The 17715-nt window shown below is 45.9% G+C and overlaps 1 protein-coding gene across 11 annotated transcripts in view; it reads right to left on the bottom strand.

Moving 5' to 3' along the window:
- The window catches only part of Sipa1l3 (signal induced proliferation associated 1 like 3), a 227914-nt gene extending 213685 nt beyond the window's left edge, over window positions 1-14229 (bottom strand). For 5 of the 11 annotated variants that reach the window (XM_087191195.1, XM_004859023.4, XM_004859024.4 and 2 more), the window contains exon 1: window positions 14071-14229. The gene's annotated coding sequence lies outside the window, so the exon portion shown is untranslated. Of the gene's footprint in view, window positions 1-24; window positions 12694-12736; window positions 12756-14070 lie in introns of those variants that run through there. The other 6 variants (XM_087191190.1, XM_087191191.1, XM_013077511.3 and 3 more) reach the window with 4 other exon arrangements.
- Between the last annotated feature and the right edge of the window lie 3486 nt (window positions 14230-17715).

Genomic DNA, 17715 nt, shown 5'->3' with positions numbered 1-17715 from the left:
CCAAAGTTAATAAACATTGCTCACCTAAAAGGCATCCCGGAACACAGCCCTGATCACAAAGTAAGCAGGTGACTGTTAGGCTGGCCCCAGGTGTGGCTCCTGTCCTGGGTCTTCCCAAGGCAAAGGCCACCTGCATGAGCTCTCAGGCCGACCTAGGGTGGTGCCTCCCCCAGCTGCTGTGGGTGTCTGGAATGCGGAAACAAGAACCTGCCGTGCCAGCTTCTAACAGCAACTTATTCAACTGCTGCAAGAAAGCGCCAGCCACCGGAGTTCCCTGGGAGATGGTTGGTGTTCGTGAACAGGCACATTCCCAAAGAGGTCTGATTTGCTAGTCCCTTTGGAGGAGGAAAATAAAAGGATTCCTTACTCATCAGGCACGTGGGTCTGGAGAGTCTGAATGGGCTTAAGAGAAAGCTCAAAGGTAACAAAGACGCCTGGCCTGTTACCTCTGATTCAGGAGCAGGCCACCTGTTTGTACAGATGCAGCCAGGGCTGGATGAGTGCCACAGCATACCCTGTTCTGGGCTTGCAGCTGGCTGCTTCACTGAGCCTCATAATCCAAAGGTGGGCTCTCTGGCCCCTGTAGATGGAGTGCCAGCTCAGAGATGGGGTGCCAGCTCATAGGCGATAGTTAATGATTAAACGCTGCTGCTGGGCTCCTCCAGCCTGCTCTGGAAGCAAAACTGAGCTGGCTAAGAATAACAACCATCACCACAACCCCAGTGCTCACCATGTACAAGGTGCTGTTCTAAGCACTGCATGTGAACATCCCCTAAGCCTCAGAGCTGCACTCTAAGTCGGTACTATTATCATTCCTACTTTACAGATAAGAAGAACATGGCATGCAGAAAAATCACAGGTTGGAGGTCACAGAGGCAGAAAGTGACAAGGTGGGGATTCAACTCAGGCAGAGGAACTCCAGAGCCCCAGCTTTTAAACACTGCACCAGATGTCCTCTTGTGAGAGGCCGGTGCCCCCACTAGGCCTTGGTTTCCTCATCCGTAAAATGGGATTGAGTTGAAGATTCAGTGAGATCTGTATGAAGAGCACTTAGCTCTGGCCAGCAAAAATACTCAATAATGACCAACTGCCCTTATCACATGCTGCTCTTACATTCAATCAGGTTCATGCTGGTGCCTTCAAAATAGGGAGCAATCAGCTTATGGTCACAGAATTTAAATTCTGGGCAGCTAAAGGGGAAAAATTTAACAACTTTAAAAATTTAAAAATTAATAAGTTAGCCTTAAAAAAAAAGACAATGAATAGTCAAGTACTAAGGCACAGTGATAAACAAGACCATGCAGACCCTTCCTGCCGGGAGCTTAGTCTCCTGTTAATAAACTGGCAAAAACTACTCCTAGCCTAGCAGATACGCTGTGCACTGAACACACGCTGTGGACCAGGCTGTGCAGTGTTCTAAGTGCTGTCTCTGTTTCAATGCACTTGACTCCTTCACACAACCCTGTAGGACTGACCATTAAGGGTTCCACTTTTTAGGCATGAAAACTGACAAGACAGACCCAGGACTTGCACACAGATGGTCCGGCTCCAGAGCCTGCACCCCATTCCTGGGCCCCTCTGCAGTCTTGCAGGGCAATTACTTTACACTGGCCATGAGGAGTAGCAACAGGCATCCACAGAAAATTTCTACTCGCAAAAGGGATTATTAAATGATAAAATTTAATTATTCAATTCATAAGTCACATGAAATATGTTAATAGCAGAGTCCATAATTGAGCACTCACCAAGGGCCAGCCAGTAGGGGTAAGCATCTGACCTCTCAGCCCCTCCTTTCATCTGCTCAACAACCCTCCGAGAGGAAACGGCCTCTGAGAGGAGCACCCTGCACAACAGCGAATAACAAGCAGAGAGGAGTTCCAGGTGCTTCCCAGCACAAAACTGTTCTCAAAGACCATACACACGTGTGCACTACCCTTTAGCCTGCTGCCTCGTCACACAACTTGGGTTCCCCTGAATTTTCAAACAAAATATGTGGTATCCCTACAAGTTCTAGGACTCTGTGCACATATTTTCAAAGGTAAAAATGATTAGAGAATAAAAAGCTAAGTTCTGGTTGAGGTAATTAGAAAACAACGAAGTTGGTAAGTACAATGACACAAAAATGCATGGGTATTATGATTCCACTTTGTTTTGCTCATTTCTGCAGCAGATCCAGGTGCCTACCCACCCAGTATCCATCCCTCTTTCTCAGTTTTTTCCTAAACAGCATTCCAATTTTATTCCCAAAACCACTGTCCTCCCAGTGCCACTCAAGTAAAGCTGGCTTCACCCCAGACATGGTCATTGTCAAGGTACTAACTCATGAGATAGGAGAGTCAGTGAAAGATTTCCTCACTCGTAGAGAGACTCACAGTAGAGATGCCCTCTTCCACTGGGAATATGGCCCCGTCAGGGTACGTCAACTGGGGCTCTGGCATCTGGTGGGTAAGAGGGGAGCCTGAGGACATGGGAGGCACACCATGGACGGCAGAGTGACACAAAGGAGAGGGACTGGGTCCTTACAGGTATTGTGGAACTACTTAGTCAACCCTCACACTGACTACCCCTGGCTGCTTCATTATGTGAGATCATAAATCTCCTCACTTCAGGCCAATTTCATTTGGGCTTTCTATTAAGAGTATATCAGTGTTCCCTGAGCACCACTGTCACCTGGAGACTTGTGAGAAATGCAAATTCTCAAACTGGACCTATAGAATCAACGACTCTGGGTGGGGCCCAGCATTCTGTTTTAGTGAGCTCTGCAGGGCATTCTGATGTTCCTCAGGTCTGAAACCCAAGCACACAGGGCTTATGAGTTAAGCTCAAGGCCTCAGGAGTCAGACTGTCTGACTCCAAATCATATCATCACTGTCTTCTAGTTGTGTGACTTTGAGCAGTTTAATTTAGTTGCCTCCTTTGCAAAATGGGAATAATAAGAGTACTTATCTTATGGAGTTGTTGGGATGCTTAAATGTAGTCACTTCCTGAGAAGTGCCCAGCAGTGTCTGGTATACTAGATGCTACGTAAGTCACCTACTTGCTGCAGCTGCTGTTGCTATTATTACTGTTTGCAGCCAAAGCACACTAACTTCCTGAATGAGCTCTCCCAAAAGTGGAACTGCATCTCCTTTATTTTATCCCACAAGTTCCAGCCCAGGGCGTTAGGGCTCCACAAGAACTTGCAACTACCTCAATGGTCAGCATGGGGGTACGACAAACAGGAGAGGTGAAGGCCTTTCTCCCGTGTCCATGCCTTGGCTCCTCAGGCCTCCTCCCACAGTCTGAGCCACCATGGTGCCAAGAGACAGCCACTCCAACAGATGGACACTCCAAGCTGGGTGCTCTGCCAGCGGCTCTGCTCAGAAACTGTTCCAGGATACCCGTAAGTTCAGCCGCCCTCAGAAAGGACCCCACCATTTTTGTCACACCAAACATCCTGCAAGAGACCCTTCCTTTTGGGAACATCTGTGACTTCAAAACTGTGGTACCAAGGTACAGAAAGCCAAAGACAGATGAACTCCATCTGCCAGGTAAGGTAGGAAGAGGCAGCTTTTGTCAGGGCTTACGGGGAGCCTGGGTTTGGTACTATAGGTATACAGGGGCCTTCATTCACTAGTGTCACAGACACTGTTGGGCCTGTCACTGACAGAGAAGGGTGGGATGCAGGAGGTCCTGACCTCTGACCACCGACCCTTAGGGCAAGAGATTGACCAAATGCCTCCTGTGCCCAAAAGGAAGCTGTTAGGCTGAACCTGATAAAATCACCAATATCAACCATTCCTGACCTCAAAAAGGCAATTTCATATGATTCAACCTAATATAACCCAAGAAACTGACTCAAAAAATGCAATGTCAAGGAACTGGTCACCAGGAAGAAACTGGGATACTGGCAGTTTCTAGGGAAGGGAAAAAGGTTCCTCACTTTTTGTTCTTTTGGGCTCATGTACATGTGGTCATTATTTAACATTTAATGAAATGTAAAATCAGTCCTGCAGCATCTTCCCATCTCAATTAGAAAAAAACAAAAACATTCTGTGCTAGGGGTGGGGATTTAGCTCAGTGGTACTGCACCTGCCTTGCAAGCGAAAGGTCCTGAGTTTGATCCCTGGTACCAAAAAAAAAAAAAATTTTTTTGTGCTAGATCTTAAGAGATCTCCAAACTTGTCACCTCTCTGCCCTCAACATTCTGCCCTTGCACACTATGCTCCAACCACATGGGCTTCAGGGCCTTTGCATAGGCTGCTCCCTCTGCACAATGTATCCACTATTTACACACCTTCACCTCCTTCAGGCCTATTCTCAAGCGACTCTGCCTAAAATTTCAACACCCTGCATTTTAATACTACTTCATATCCCCTTTCCCTGCTTAATTTCTTCCCTTCAGCACTGATTACCATTTAAGTGGGAAGGGAAGGGACCTACAGTCAGGTGCTGGAAGGAAACAGATCTCAGGGAGGACGGACTTAAGGAATACAGTATACATTTTGTTTATCTTGCTTTTTGAATCCCTCACTTGACCATGAGCCCCAATGAGCCCCAAAACAGCAAGAAGCTTTGTCTGTCTTACTGCTATATCCCTATTTGTAACAGTGCTCAGCTCAAGGAGTACATGTTGAATAAATAAGTTTAAAAACCAGATGCACAGTGCCTAGCTGCTCTCAGATCCAACATGTGTAGGCCCACGCCAGGAAAGCCAGAGGTCAAGTGCCCATCCTGCAGATGGTGCTCCCAACATTCTCTCCACACAAGACTCACCATGGAGCCTCCACCAAGGAGCATGTTTGAAAGACAAGGCGAGGCTACAAATGAAGAGGGGGCTGGGACAGAAAGTGAAGGGAGCCAGAGAGGCTGCTGGACTTCCCTGGCCTTCCTCCCTGTGAAGCCAAGAGCCCAGCATGGTGCAGAGAAAGGGGCACTGGAGGAAGAGATAATCTGCAGATGGAACAAAGGGTGCCAGCACTCCAGCAGGATCAGATCAAGCAACTTGCTGTTCATATCAACCAACTCCACCTGTGGGAAGCAAATGATGGCAGAAGCTCCCAAGTGTGTGTTTCTTTCTTTGCTACTTCCACCTAAGAGTTTCATCACATACTGATTGGCTGTGAAGTTACAGATCCCCAAATACAAAGGCAACAGGAGCTCGTACTTGGTGTGAATGGGGATCGCAGGAGAGTCGTAAAGGAGTTTTAACTGCTGGCTTGATGAAAAGTATCATCGGCTTCCAAGCACTGGCACAAGCTGCATCTTGCCCCTTTCCTTCTTCTGTCAAATATCAGAACTGAAAGGAGCACTCTCCCAGCCTCCCACTGCACAGCTGTAGGCAAACCAAAGGCTGGATTCTGGTTCCTTGTGGGGCCTTAACAAAGGCCCGTCAGAGAGGTAGGCTCAGGTCAGAGAAGCTGTGCAGTCTGTTCTGAGGGGAGGAGCAAGGGAGGATCTGAGGCCTCTTGTTGAAACAAGTCTCTGGAAAAACTGTGGGAGGGGCCCCCCCAGGCAGGTGCTGGAGGGAAACAGATCGAAGCAAAGAGGGATCTAGGGAACCAGCTGCAAGGTGCATGCCACTGTGGCCCACGGTCCAGAGACGCTGGGGAGTGTGTGGCCACTGGTGCCTCGTCAGGTGCTCTCACTACTGCTTGCTGCCTGCTTTACCAAAGAGGTTTCCAAAGCCCTGGGCCAAGTACTGACTTGCATAATGAAAGGAAAGAAAGCAGACATTTTCAAACATATTTATTATTTAAGTGGACTGGGTAGAAGCAGGGGATGGCCCACATACACTCTGAGCTTGAAACACACAAATCCTGAGTGAAATCTGTTGTGCTTGTTTTTAACTTTTTCTGATGAGATACTTCAAACACAAAAGTAAGAGTATAATATGCCCTCAATGCCAGCTTCAACAGCTATCAATTCGTGGCCTATCTTGTTTTATTTATTCGTGCAGAACTACAGTGTTATTATCACATCTGAAAAATTAAAAGGAATTCCTTAATAATACCAAATATCCAGATTGTTTTGTTAAAGAAAGAGGAAGACCAGGTCCCAGAATGACAGAAAAATCCTACACCTAGAGTGGTATTCAAGCCCCAAGGTCCAAAGGACCCTGGGATCCGCTGCAACCCTGCAGATCTCCCCTAACAGGAGATCTGAGGCCATATGTAGGGTGGAGAGGCTGCAATTAGTGAAGCTAATACCAGGTGCTCACCCCATCAGTCTGTCCATTCCACAGAGTGAGTGTCTAGGAACTGGACTCTGAAGTCAGTGCCCACAGTTTGAATCCTTGCTTTGAGACTCACCAGGTTTGTGATTTGAACTTCTCTAGATCTCAGTTTCCCCATACAAGAAATGGGAGAAACAACAGTAGGTACAGTACTAACCCATGGAGTAGGATTAAATGAGACATTACATGAAAGCCCTCAGAACAGTCCCTCGTACAAGAGCTCAGTAAAGTTGAGCATGGTGGTGTACACCTATAATCCCAGCATGCTGAGAGGCTACGGCAGGAGGATTGTTAAGTTTGAGCCCAGCCTGACTACTTAGCAACTTAGTGAGATCCTATGTGAAAATAAAAAATGAAAAGGGCTAGGAATGTAGCCCAGTGCAAAGGCCTTGGACTCAATCTCTAGTAAAAAAAAAAAAAAAAAAAAGACAAGCAATGAACTCAGTGAAGGCTAGCTAGTGTGGTTACTTCAGTCAACAGACTCTTACTGAGCATCTTTTACATGACAGGCACTGTCCAGCAACAGGAGGTAAGTGTGATGAATCACCAACCCAGAGGCATGAACAAACTCAGAATCCCCAGCACCTGCCTATTCAGGTAGAAGCCCCAGATCCCTCCTGCCACTAGGAAATCCCAAGCCAAGAGAGTCTGGAGTAGTGACCCCCGCCACAGAGCTGGCAGATGAAGTCACAGTCTCCTGCCCCTGCCCACCCAGAGATGTCTCTGGCACAGAGCAAGGCAAAACTCGCAGCTAAGCTTTGTTGTGCCTGGGCTTATAGTACAGGAAGAACTGCCACGACACCCACCAGTCCCCAGGGATGAAGGACAGAGCTGGCAGACACAAGGGGAAAGCAGCTTCACATCCAAATAGTAGTTCAGAAATAAGTTTTCAGACAGGCTGGGCATATTCCTCGGCTTCCTCACTCTCCCTGCTCACTGTCTTCCCCTCTTTCCTGGAAGGTAAGGTCTTCGTCCAACAAACCTAGAGCTCAATTTCAGGAATGGATCTGGAGGTTGCTCACTTCAGCACCAACATAAACTCAAGAATCAATGCTGACAAACTCTGGGAATCCATTTTATACACATCCTTCCCATGTCTTTCTTTGCTCAAAGTTCAGACCCCATCCCACTCAGATACTCTAATGCTGCAAACACAACAGAGATTTTAACTATAATGTGAACTCTGGGGGTTGAGGGTGTAACTCAGTGACAGAGCACATGCTGAGCATGCCCAATGCCCTGAGTTCCATCTCTCACACCAGTAAATAAAGTACAGACACTGAACTCGAGCTCAAATTCTACCCCTACCACTTTCCAACCTTGAGTGAGTGCCACACTTCAGCTTTCTCACCTGCCACCTCAGAACACAGGTAATTCCCACCAACACTAAGCACAGTCCCAGGCACATAGCTGCCTTTGACAGATGACAGCTGTTACGGTTCCCTGTACCTGCTGATGACAAAGACGCTTTCTTCATCACTCATCTGCCCTTCATCACCAAAACCAAAATAAATCCAAGATGGGCTGGAGTATAGTCCTTCGAAGAGCACGGAGGCCCTGGATTCAATCCCCAGAGGGCAGGAAGGAAAGAAGGGATGGAGGGAAGAAACCGAAGAAGGGAGACAAATCCAGGAATGGCATATTGACCTATCACAGTCAGTCACCACCCTTGATTTACATGTGAGTCTCATGTCCTTCCTAGGCTTACACTATCCAATATGGTAGGCCTACCAAGCACTTGAAATGTGGCTGTGATGTGCTGAAAGTGTAACATACACACTGGAAGCTGGGTGAGGTGGCCCATGCCTGTAGTCCCAGTTACTCAGGAGGTTAAAGCAGAGAATTGCTTGAATCCAGGAGTTCAAGACCAGCCGGAGCAACAGTGAGACCTCATCTCAAAATCAATAAACAATGCTGTCTGCCTCGCAAGTGCAAGGTCCCGAGTTCTACCCCTGGTACCAAAAAAATAAATAAATAAACAAACTCATTAATAATTTTTATATTTCAAACCAGGAGTCATGACACACACCTATAATTCCAGCACTCAGAAGGCTGAGGCAGCAGAATTACAAGTTCAAGGCCAGCCTGTATGACAAAGTGAGATCCTATCTCAAAAGAGCAAAATAACCCAGGGATGTAGCTTAGCAGTGTTGCACCTGCCTGGCAAATGCAAGATCCTGAGTTTAATCCCCAGTACCAAAACAAAAAGGAAAATAATAATAATAATTTTATATTGATTACATGTTGACATACTTGGATTGAATAAAATACACAATTAAAACTAATTTCCCTTTTTATTTATTTTTTAAAACAGTAGAAAATGTTACATTATGTATGTGATCCTTGTCACTGGCTCATGTGTGTGGTGCTGGAGATGGAACCCTGGGCCTTATACCTGTTAGGTAAATGCTTTGTCACTGAGCCAAATCCCCAGCCCTTCACATTATATTTCTGGTGGACTGTGGACCCTTTAGAACAAGTATCTTATTCAATATTATGCCAACAGTATCTAGTACGGTGCTTAGCACTCAGGCAAAAATAGAAGAAATGTCTCAGATGGATGAAAGATGCTCTCCATACTTCCGGTCCTCAAAGCACTCACTCTTATCCTCACATTCTGACCAGGGATACCCTTCATTCAAAACATTTAGCTACCCACAAGGCCCAGGCTGTACCAAGTCAAAATGGTCACAGGCTATGGTGCTAGAGAAAGATCCAGGGGTCCCTGTAGGGCCAGGCATCATCATTTTAATTGCTGGGTTGTAGTGTAGCACTTAACAGTCCAGAAGGCTGGCTTGGTGCTTAAAACACTCTGGATTCTGCTAGCCCAAGTTCTCTGACAGAACTCAGCCAAATGAGACACTACCCCTGCTCACTCTCTTTATCTCATTTCGGCCCATGTATGATGGAAGCCAAACAGGTAACTTTGTTTTACTTAATAAGCTCTGCTGAAGGACCTTTAGTTTTGAAACTTTTCAGTTTCAAATGCTTTTCAGCATTAACAAACCACTCCAAAAGAAACTAACATTACCCTGTCTTATCATCAGTGGGAAAGATCTCGTAACATCCCAGATTGCTCCTGGTACCACATGAATGAGGTACTAAATATAGCCTGCTTTGCCAGTCCAACAGCCTGGAAAGGAAATGTGTCCACTTCCTCAAACTGCCTCTGCCTAGTAAAGAGGACCTAGGAAGAGAAAGTATGAAGAGCGTGAGTCTGAGTCAGTTTCCTCATCTGTAAAATGAGCTCAAGGGCCAGGGATTTAGCTCAGTGGTTCTGCCACCTGCCTCGCAAGTGCAAGGTCCTGAGTTCAATCCCCAGTATCAATCAATCAATCAATCAAAATGAGTTCAATGAAGTTCTGTCACTGGATGACTGTCAGGATTAACTAAGGACATGTGAAATGCTCAGAAGAGCGTCTAACACAGAATAAGCACTAGGTAAGTGGTTACTGCTATTACTATTTTACAAAAATTAAAGTAGTGTGAACTTGAAAGAAATTCACTATTCCCCAGTCATGATATTGTTTTTATAGCAAATTCATTCCCACCTCAGACCTTCACCCTTGCTGTTCCCTCTCCTTTGAATATTCTTCCCCAGCTCCCAACACAGGTGGTGCTGCTTGCTCATTTAGTCTTAGCTCACATAACTTTGGCCTTCCCTGACCATTTGAGTCATCACCCCTTCCCCAGCACCATCCCTCCCAGCAGCTGCTTTATATCCTTTTACCCTGTTATTTTCTCCATAATACTTAAAAACATCTGTAAGTGCCAGGATCCAGCTTTTTTCTTTTAATTAATAAAATCTAAAATTATCTTGTTTATTGTGTGACTCCCCGGCTAGAAAGCAAACACTGTAAGAGCAACGATCTCATCTGTCCTGTTCACTGCTCAATCTGCAGTATCTAGAATAGGACCTGACACGTGGTAGGTGCTCAATAAATTTGTCAACTGAATGAGAGCAGGGTCTGCATAGGGCTAAAAACAGCCTTGTGGGCTAAGTCTGCAGACATTTCATTCAATCTCCAACTACCACAGAGGTAAAGACTACTATCAACCCTATTTTGCCAATGAAGACAAAAAATTCATGTATTAATAAGTGGCTGTACTGAGACTTGAACCCAGACGGGTCTGCCACCTAAGCCACCTTCCAACAACTACACTATTTACATATGAGAAGTGATATTTCCCACTAATGCTCCCCTCCAGCCCCTCACCCCGACACTTGCTTAGGTCAAGTCACCTTGCTGGCTTCTGTATTCCTTTTCTCAGCAAATCTTTCTCTCTTCATTCCAGGGTAGCTAGGTCTCTTGGCCTAAATCCCCAACTCTCTATGTTGGATCCCTGCTTTATAACTTTTTCTTATCTCTACCTGGCATTTCCAATGTCTGTGTTGGCTCTTCCTGTGAGCCTTGCTCCACAGGGCTTGGAGTTACTCTGGGTTTTAAAGATTACCTGTAACAACGGCACCAGGCCCTGCCCTACAACCTTGACAGATTATCTCCTTGAACACTTCTCAGTAACTACCTCATGAGGAAGGTACTGGTATCATTCTCATTTTCAGATCAGGAAACTAGACCCAGGACAAATGGCTTAGCCAATGTACCGAAACTAGTACAGGCAGGGTCAGGATTTAAATCCAGGCCCTGCAGCCCCCAGAGGTTGTGTCACTATGCCATAGTTTGTATTTAAGGCAGTGAAAGGCTTATTGGATATGTGCTTGCACAAAGTAAAAGAAATCTCAGAAACAACCTCAATGCCCAGCAGTAGGGGAATGGTAGAATAATGCATAACCTCTCCATGCTGAAGAATGCACATCAGTACAGTTATTAATCAAATGAGTCAGGGCCATATGTAATAAGTTGATGGGATATGCCTAATCACTAACTGAAAAAATCAAATTACAAATAAGTGTATCTTGATCCCTACCCCCCCCCCTTTCAGGGAAAGAAAGAAAACAAATGATATAAGCACATACAGACGGAGGTTCGCAAAGACAAAGGTGAGTGGGCACACCCACCCCCATCACTAAGGGCAGAGAGCATATCTATTTTGTTCACTCCAAAACTCCCTGACCTGACAGTTCTCAGTACTCACAGTCAGAATTAAAGGTTATCCCTGGGAAAACGGGATTTGGGTGGAGGGTGGCATTTATTCTTTTTCTTCTACATCTCTGTCCTTTCTGCCATGTTACAATAAGTGTATATTTCTTGCACAACTTTTTAAAGTCAAATTGAAACAAATCACACATGCACACGTACGCAAAGGTCATGACCAGAACAATCCTAAAAAACAGAAGTAATATTCTTAAAGAAAACACAAACGCACAAACTGGTCCAATAGCTTCTTAGCCTAAACGCTAAAAATAAACACTGTACTTTAAAAGAAATGACTGTTAGGTTCTTTTTATTAAAATGTAAGTACATCTAATTTATATTTTGCAATTTACTAAACCAAAGTTTGAAATATATCATCAAAATATGCGCCAATCACTGCACATTCTAAATTCCATTTCTGATTTACCATCTAACAACTGTAATGTCTGAAAACATTTAACTCTTAAACCATTCTACAGACTGCTAAAAAATCCATGTGCTGTTGTCACTAACAATGGAGATCAAGGTTTTGTTTTATTTTTTAATCACTGTCTTATTTCCAGAGATGACAGAGTATAATTTTTTGGAAAGAAATTAACAACTCAATTCATCTTCACCAGGCTAAAACCACAGAAATGGGTCCACTGAAAGCCAGGTCTTCTTGCCACATTTGAGCCACTACAATCTAGCCAGGTCCATATTGTATTCTCTACCCCCTGATTAACACATATGTTACATGTTTACCTATGTTAATCATTGGTGGCTTTAAAAGCTTGACCTTGTCAGAAAAGACCATCTCTAGGGTTTGGGGGAACATCCAGTGTTCATCAGATAAGAGACCAATGTGGGCCAATGAAATGGTGTTTTTGTAACATGGAGGCTCCATCCTTGCCAATCAACTGGATGTGGGAAAGGTAGGGAAGAGCAACTCCCAAGTTTCTGGCTTGGGTGACTGGGTAAATGTTGGCCCATTTGCTAACATGGTGACTACTAGGTCCAGGAGGAGGAGGAGATACAGTTGGACATGTGTTTACAGTCCCCAAGGACAGGCGTCAAGGGACATCAAGGAAACATAGGCTCCATGTCTTGAGCTAGAGCTCAAGGCTAGTACGGCTGTGAGACAGTTAAGAGTTAGCCACAACTGGGGCAATAATTTTAAAGCACCAGGGCTGAGAGTGAAGCTCAGTGGTCAATAGCACTCTTAGCATGTACAAGCCCCTGGATTCCATCCCCAGCACCAAAAAATAACAAAATAATCATTAAAGCATTGGAGTGAGTATATGGGCTTGGAGGGGGAGGGCTGTATGCAGGGTCCTGCTGATGGCAGGTCTACACCAACTCTTCTCAGGCCCTTATACTTCAATTATGTTCCACAATTCAATTTTTGGCAAGTAAACTTTGGGGAGGGAGGGTAAGAAGCACTAACCTTGTCACCCCACTGCTATGGGTACAAACAGAAATAGAGGAGCCTACAAATGAGACAGAGAGAAAAATAACAGAAAAGATACATTTATTAAACATTTAATATATGCTGGGCTCTGTGCTAAACATTAAACATGAATTACCTCCTGGAATCACCAGAACAATGCTGGCATAAAAGTCCTATGACTACCATTTCACAGATGGAACACTGAGGCTGGGAGCAAATGTGTGGGGGAGCTTAGGGCTGTCATGTCACAGCCCACAGACAGACAGTCTCTGGGCCAGATGGAGAGTATTGAAGAAGAACAATTATAATACATAAGAGCTTCTGCTTAGTGATGGATGGCTCAGACTAGGAACGCAATCTCAGTAAATCCTTACAACCTTCTGAGGGTATTTGTGTTATTCTTCTATATTCATAAATGAAGAACCTGAGACTGCAGGAGGGAAAGTGAACTAGACCAGATTTTTTTGAGTCTAGCCAGCTTGAAGACCAATACTACACCCAGGGTCCCTCTCTCAGAAGGTCTTTGGAACATTGGCAAAACGCTGAGTAAATACCATTTACTAAGAGCTATGTGCCAACTGCTGTGCTAGGCATGTCACATGGTATTCTCCTTGCATCCTCCAAACAACTCTATGAAGTGGCGACTGCTTAGGTCCCTATTTTATAGATAAGGCAGCTAAGGCACAGAGAGGTGAAGTCAATTGCCCAAGGTCACACAGCTGGTAAATGGCGGAGCCTAAATTTGAATCTGGATCTCTCTGCTTTCCAAGCCAAGGCTTTTAACAAAATAATCTTAATTAACAGCAGCTACCCTGCGCTGAGTGTTAACCATGGACTCGGCTCAACTAACCTTCACCCTATGTAATCGATAATATCTTCACCTAATTTCTCCAGAAGCTAACAATGATGCAAACATGTAATAAGTACCTTCTATGCAAGAAATGCTTTATTCGCTGGATCTCAACATCTTCACAGAATATCCAGCGAAAGACACTCTCCTTCCCCGTTTTATGGAAAGAAAAATTGTGGTTCGGAGAGGTTTCCCTAGACCGCGGCTCCCGAATGGCAGAGCCGGGACGTGCACCCACCGCTCCCCGACTCCAAGCTGTTCCCCACGAGCTCCGGGTTGCACGTTTGAAAAGTTGAGCCATGCGAGCACGAGTCCCGCCGGGTCTGGTGGGCGTGAGTCCCGGCGCCGCCGCCCCCCACAGCCCGTGCCCACACCCGGCCGTCCGCCCAGTCGCCCGCCCGCGCTGACCCTCGGGGTCCAAGCAGCCACCGATTCCCCGCCGCCCTTGCACGAGGCCGCTCCTACACCTGAAGCCACATACCTGGGAGTCCTAGCCACCCGCCCCGCGGGCCCGTGGACCGCAGCGTTCGGCCCGGCGCCGATCGCTGGAGACGCCGCCAGCTCCAGTGGCCCGAGTGACTTCCAGACTGCCCACTTCCAAGCCGCTTCGCGCGAGGCCTCCTGGGAACTGTAGTTTCATCCAAGCAGGCTGCGAGCTGACGAGCCTGGCGCGCGGGTGCTGCCGGGAGTCGTAGGCGCACCACCGCGCTACCCTCTGGGAATGGTAGTTCACTGGTTTCCACCGTGCAGCTCCAGTCTCCAGAGCACTTCCGCAGCCCCCAGGGACGTGAGAGGAGACGTGTTTTGTGCGGATTCCAATCCGCGAGCAGCGTTCCTCAACCTGCCGAGGCGGTTTTTCCTTTCTTCCAGCCCCATGTGCCTCCTCCCTTCACTCGACGGGCTGTCTTCTCTTTTCCGCGAGGCACCAGTCACTTAACCAGGGATGCGAGCCTCGAGAGGATCCGGAGAAGCGAAGCTTTACACTAGACCCCCCCCCCCCGAGGGAGCAGTGGAGAAGGGCGTTGATGTGCGCTCGCGCACACGCGCACGTCGACCGGAATGGGGGCCAGTTTGTTGCGGCCCCCCACGGGACTTTTTTTTTTTTTTTTACCTTTCGGAAGGGTGCAGAGACTTGAGTGGGTTATCTCGGCTGGCGCACGCCAGTACGCACGCGCGCCCACTCCAGTCGCTACGGCTAGTCTGCTGAGCGCTAGGCTGAGGAGCTACCCGCTCTGTTGGCCGCGTCTTTGCGCAGCATCCGCGAGGTAGCTTCTTCGAAGCTCTCTAGGTCTCTTCGCCCACCTAGGAGTTCCTGGGTGTCGCCAGACACGCCGTTGTCGGGAGCCCCGTCGCAGGTAACAGGCGCGGCTCCTGCTTTAAAGAGGCGGACATAGCTGCCCTCCTGCCCACGCAGGGACCTGAGTCTGTGTGGTTAACTCTTCCCTACCTTGGCGGCTCCAGAGCTCTGCCTGCGCCGGCAGCTCTGGGCCCACGACCCCGGGGCTTCTCTGAAGGCTTCGTCTTTCATTCATTCACTGGTGGCACATTGTAAAAGTAATGCTTAATTACCTACAACCTTGGAAATTTTGTCCAAATTTAGCCCACCTGCTGCCATAATTAGATTCACAACCTTTTTAAATGATAGTGCCACTCCTACTCTATAAGTGTTACTGAGGGAATTGACTGGAATTGCAGAGTCTTCTCCTCAAGAAGCCCTATCCCTACCTTCCTGCCCCACCCTGCTTGAAGGAAGATGCTCAGTACAACTTGAAGCTGGAAAACATCTATTTCCTCTGGGAGAGGGCAGAGGGTCATTCATTTGCTCACTTATTCAACAGGAATGTCTTAAAAACACCTGCTCCATGTCAGGTTGAGTGATTACAGGGGACACAGAAGAAAGATGGAGGCTCCTAAGAGCTACCCTCAGGAGGCTCTTGTTCCAATAGGGATATCAGGCCACCAACAGTGACAGTCTCAAGCAGTACTAACAGAAATACTGGGCCGGGGATTTAGTTCAGTGGTTTTTTGCTGGCTGCTGCACAAGCGCAAGGACCTCAGTTTGATTCCCCGGCACCAAAAAAAAAAAAAAAAAAAATGTACTAACAAATATAATGCAAGCTGCATATGCAATTTTAAATTTACATAAAACAGGTAAAATTCTTTTTAATAACTTATTTAGCCCAAATATATCCAAAATGCTATTCCAAATTATACTGAGTGGAAATATATTTTTGTTGCTTAGTTTTACAATTTAAGTTAATTAAAATTCAATAAAATTACAACTCTATGAGGCACCAACAAGCATATTTAGTTGTATCATGGGTCATAGTAGTAAAAGGTTGGAAACTGCCCAATGTTTGAAATTTGAATAAATAACAGTTCAGCTACACAGAATATACTGAAGCTGGCAAATGCTGGAAAATAAATCAGAGTGATACGTACTAACATATAGAAAGAAAGTGTAGCCAGACATGGTGTCCCAAACCTTAATCCCAGCACTTTGGGAAGCTGAGGCAGGATGACTGCAAATTCAAGAGTCCTGCCTGGACAACTTAGTGAGACCCTCTCTCAAAAAGTTTTTTTGTTTTTTTTTTGGTACTGGGGATCGAACTCGGGTCCTTGCGCTTGCGCAGCAGGCGATGAAACCACTGAGCTAAATCCCTGGCCTATCTCAAAAAGGTTTTAAAAGGGCTGGGGATGTATTTCAGTGGTAGAGTGCCTCTGGGTTCAATCCCCAGTACCACAATAAATAAATAAATAAATAAATAAATAAATAAATAAATAAATAAGCAAGCCAGGTGTGGTGGCACACATCTATAATCCCAGCATTCTGGAGCTGAGCATTCTGGAACTCGAGGCAGGAGGATCGCCTGGAGTTCAAGGCCTGCCTACTCTGCATAGCAAGACTCTTGTCTCAAAAAACCAAAATAAATAAATAAAAAGGAAAAAACTATCATTTACATATATGCTTGTGTATGTACAGAACACCTGTACAAAGATACAGGGAAGTCACAACCAGTGTCACCTCTGGAAAGGGGAAACAGGACAGGTGGTAAGGTGAGAAACAGTGACTTTCTTTTCCTTAAATGCCACTGTGTATGTTTTAAATATTTTTCACCATGTCCATTTTTAAAGGTTATTTAAGGGGGGGGGTAAGCTAAATTACATAATCACCATAATTATTAGACAAAACAATATATGTAAAATGGCTAGTTACCACTGTACAGTCAGCTCTGGATGCTATCATTTCCCCCTGGGCTCCTGTGTAACTCTTCACCCCAACAGAAACTAGCCTACCTTGTTAACATGCATGTATTTGTCAACCTAGAAAATGTTTCTTTCCATAAAGAATAGTAAGTGAATTCCGGCCCTAACTTAAAAGACTAGAGTAGCACTCTTAGACCCCAGAGATGAACTTGGGGTCCTCACAGGAATGTCATTCAAAGAACCAAGTAAGCCAAGGTTGCCTGTCTGAGTTTTTTTTTTTTTTTTTGGCGAGGGGGACAGGGGTACTGGGGATTGAACCCAGGACCTTTGCGCTGAGCTACATCTGTAGCCCATTTTTAATTTTTATTTTGAGACAAGGTCTTCTTAAGTTGCTAAGTTGCCCAGGCTGGACTCAAACTTTTGATCCTTCTGCTTAGCCTGTCTTAAGCCGTGCACCACCACACCTGGTACACCAGCTTTTCGGTCAGTTGGATTTTTCTGATAACAGCTGGACTTTCTGCACCCCCCACCCCCAAATGTGAGACCTACCTGTAAAGCTGTATAATCCATGCAGAGCCCCACCTCAAAGTACAGCACACACATCACCCTTTGAGATACTCAGGTCCCAGTATATGTACTTACAGTACTTTGTGCTTTTCTTCTTACAGCTAAATCTCTAAAGCTGGACATGGTAGTGCATGCTTATAGTCCCAGCTAATCAGGAAGCTAAGGTGGGAAGATCACCTGACCTCACAAGTTGGAGACCAGTTGAGGCAATTTAGTGAAATATCATCTCAAAAAAAATTAAAATTAAAAAGCCTGGCACAGTGGTGCACACCTGTAATCCCAGCACTCTGGGATACTGAGGCAGGAGGATCCCCAAGTTTGAGGCCAGCCTGGGCAATTTAGCACCTTAGCA

This window comes from Heterocephalus glaber, unplaced genomic scaffold (genome assembly GCF_053883595.1).
Source record: "Heterocephalus glaber isolate CG9 unplaced genomic scaffold, H.glaber_assembly_v1.0 deba00001561, whole genome shotgun sequence".
In the NCBI taxonomy this organism is placed as follows: Eukaryota; Metazoa; Chordata; class Mammalia; order Rodentia; family Bathyergidae; genus Heterocephalus; species Heterocephalus glaber.
This window is presented reverse-complemented; position numbering and strand designations above follow the sequence as displayed.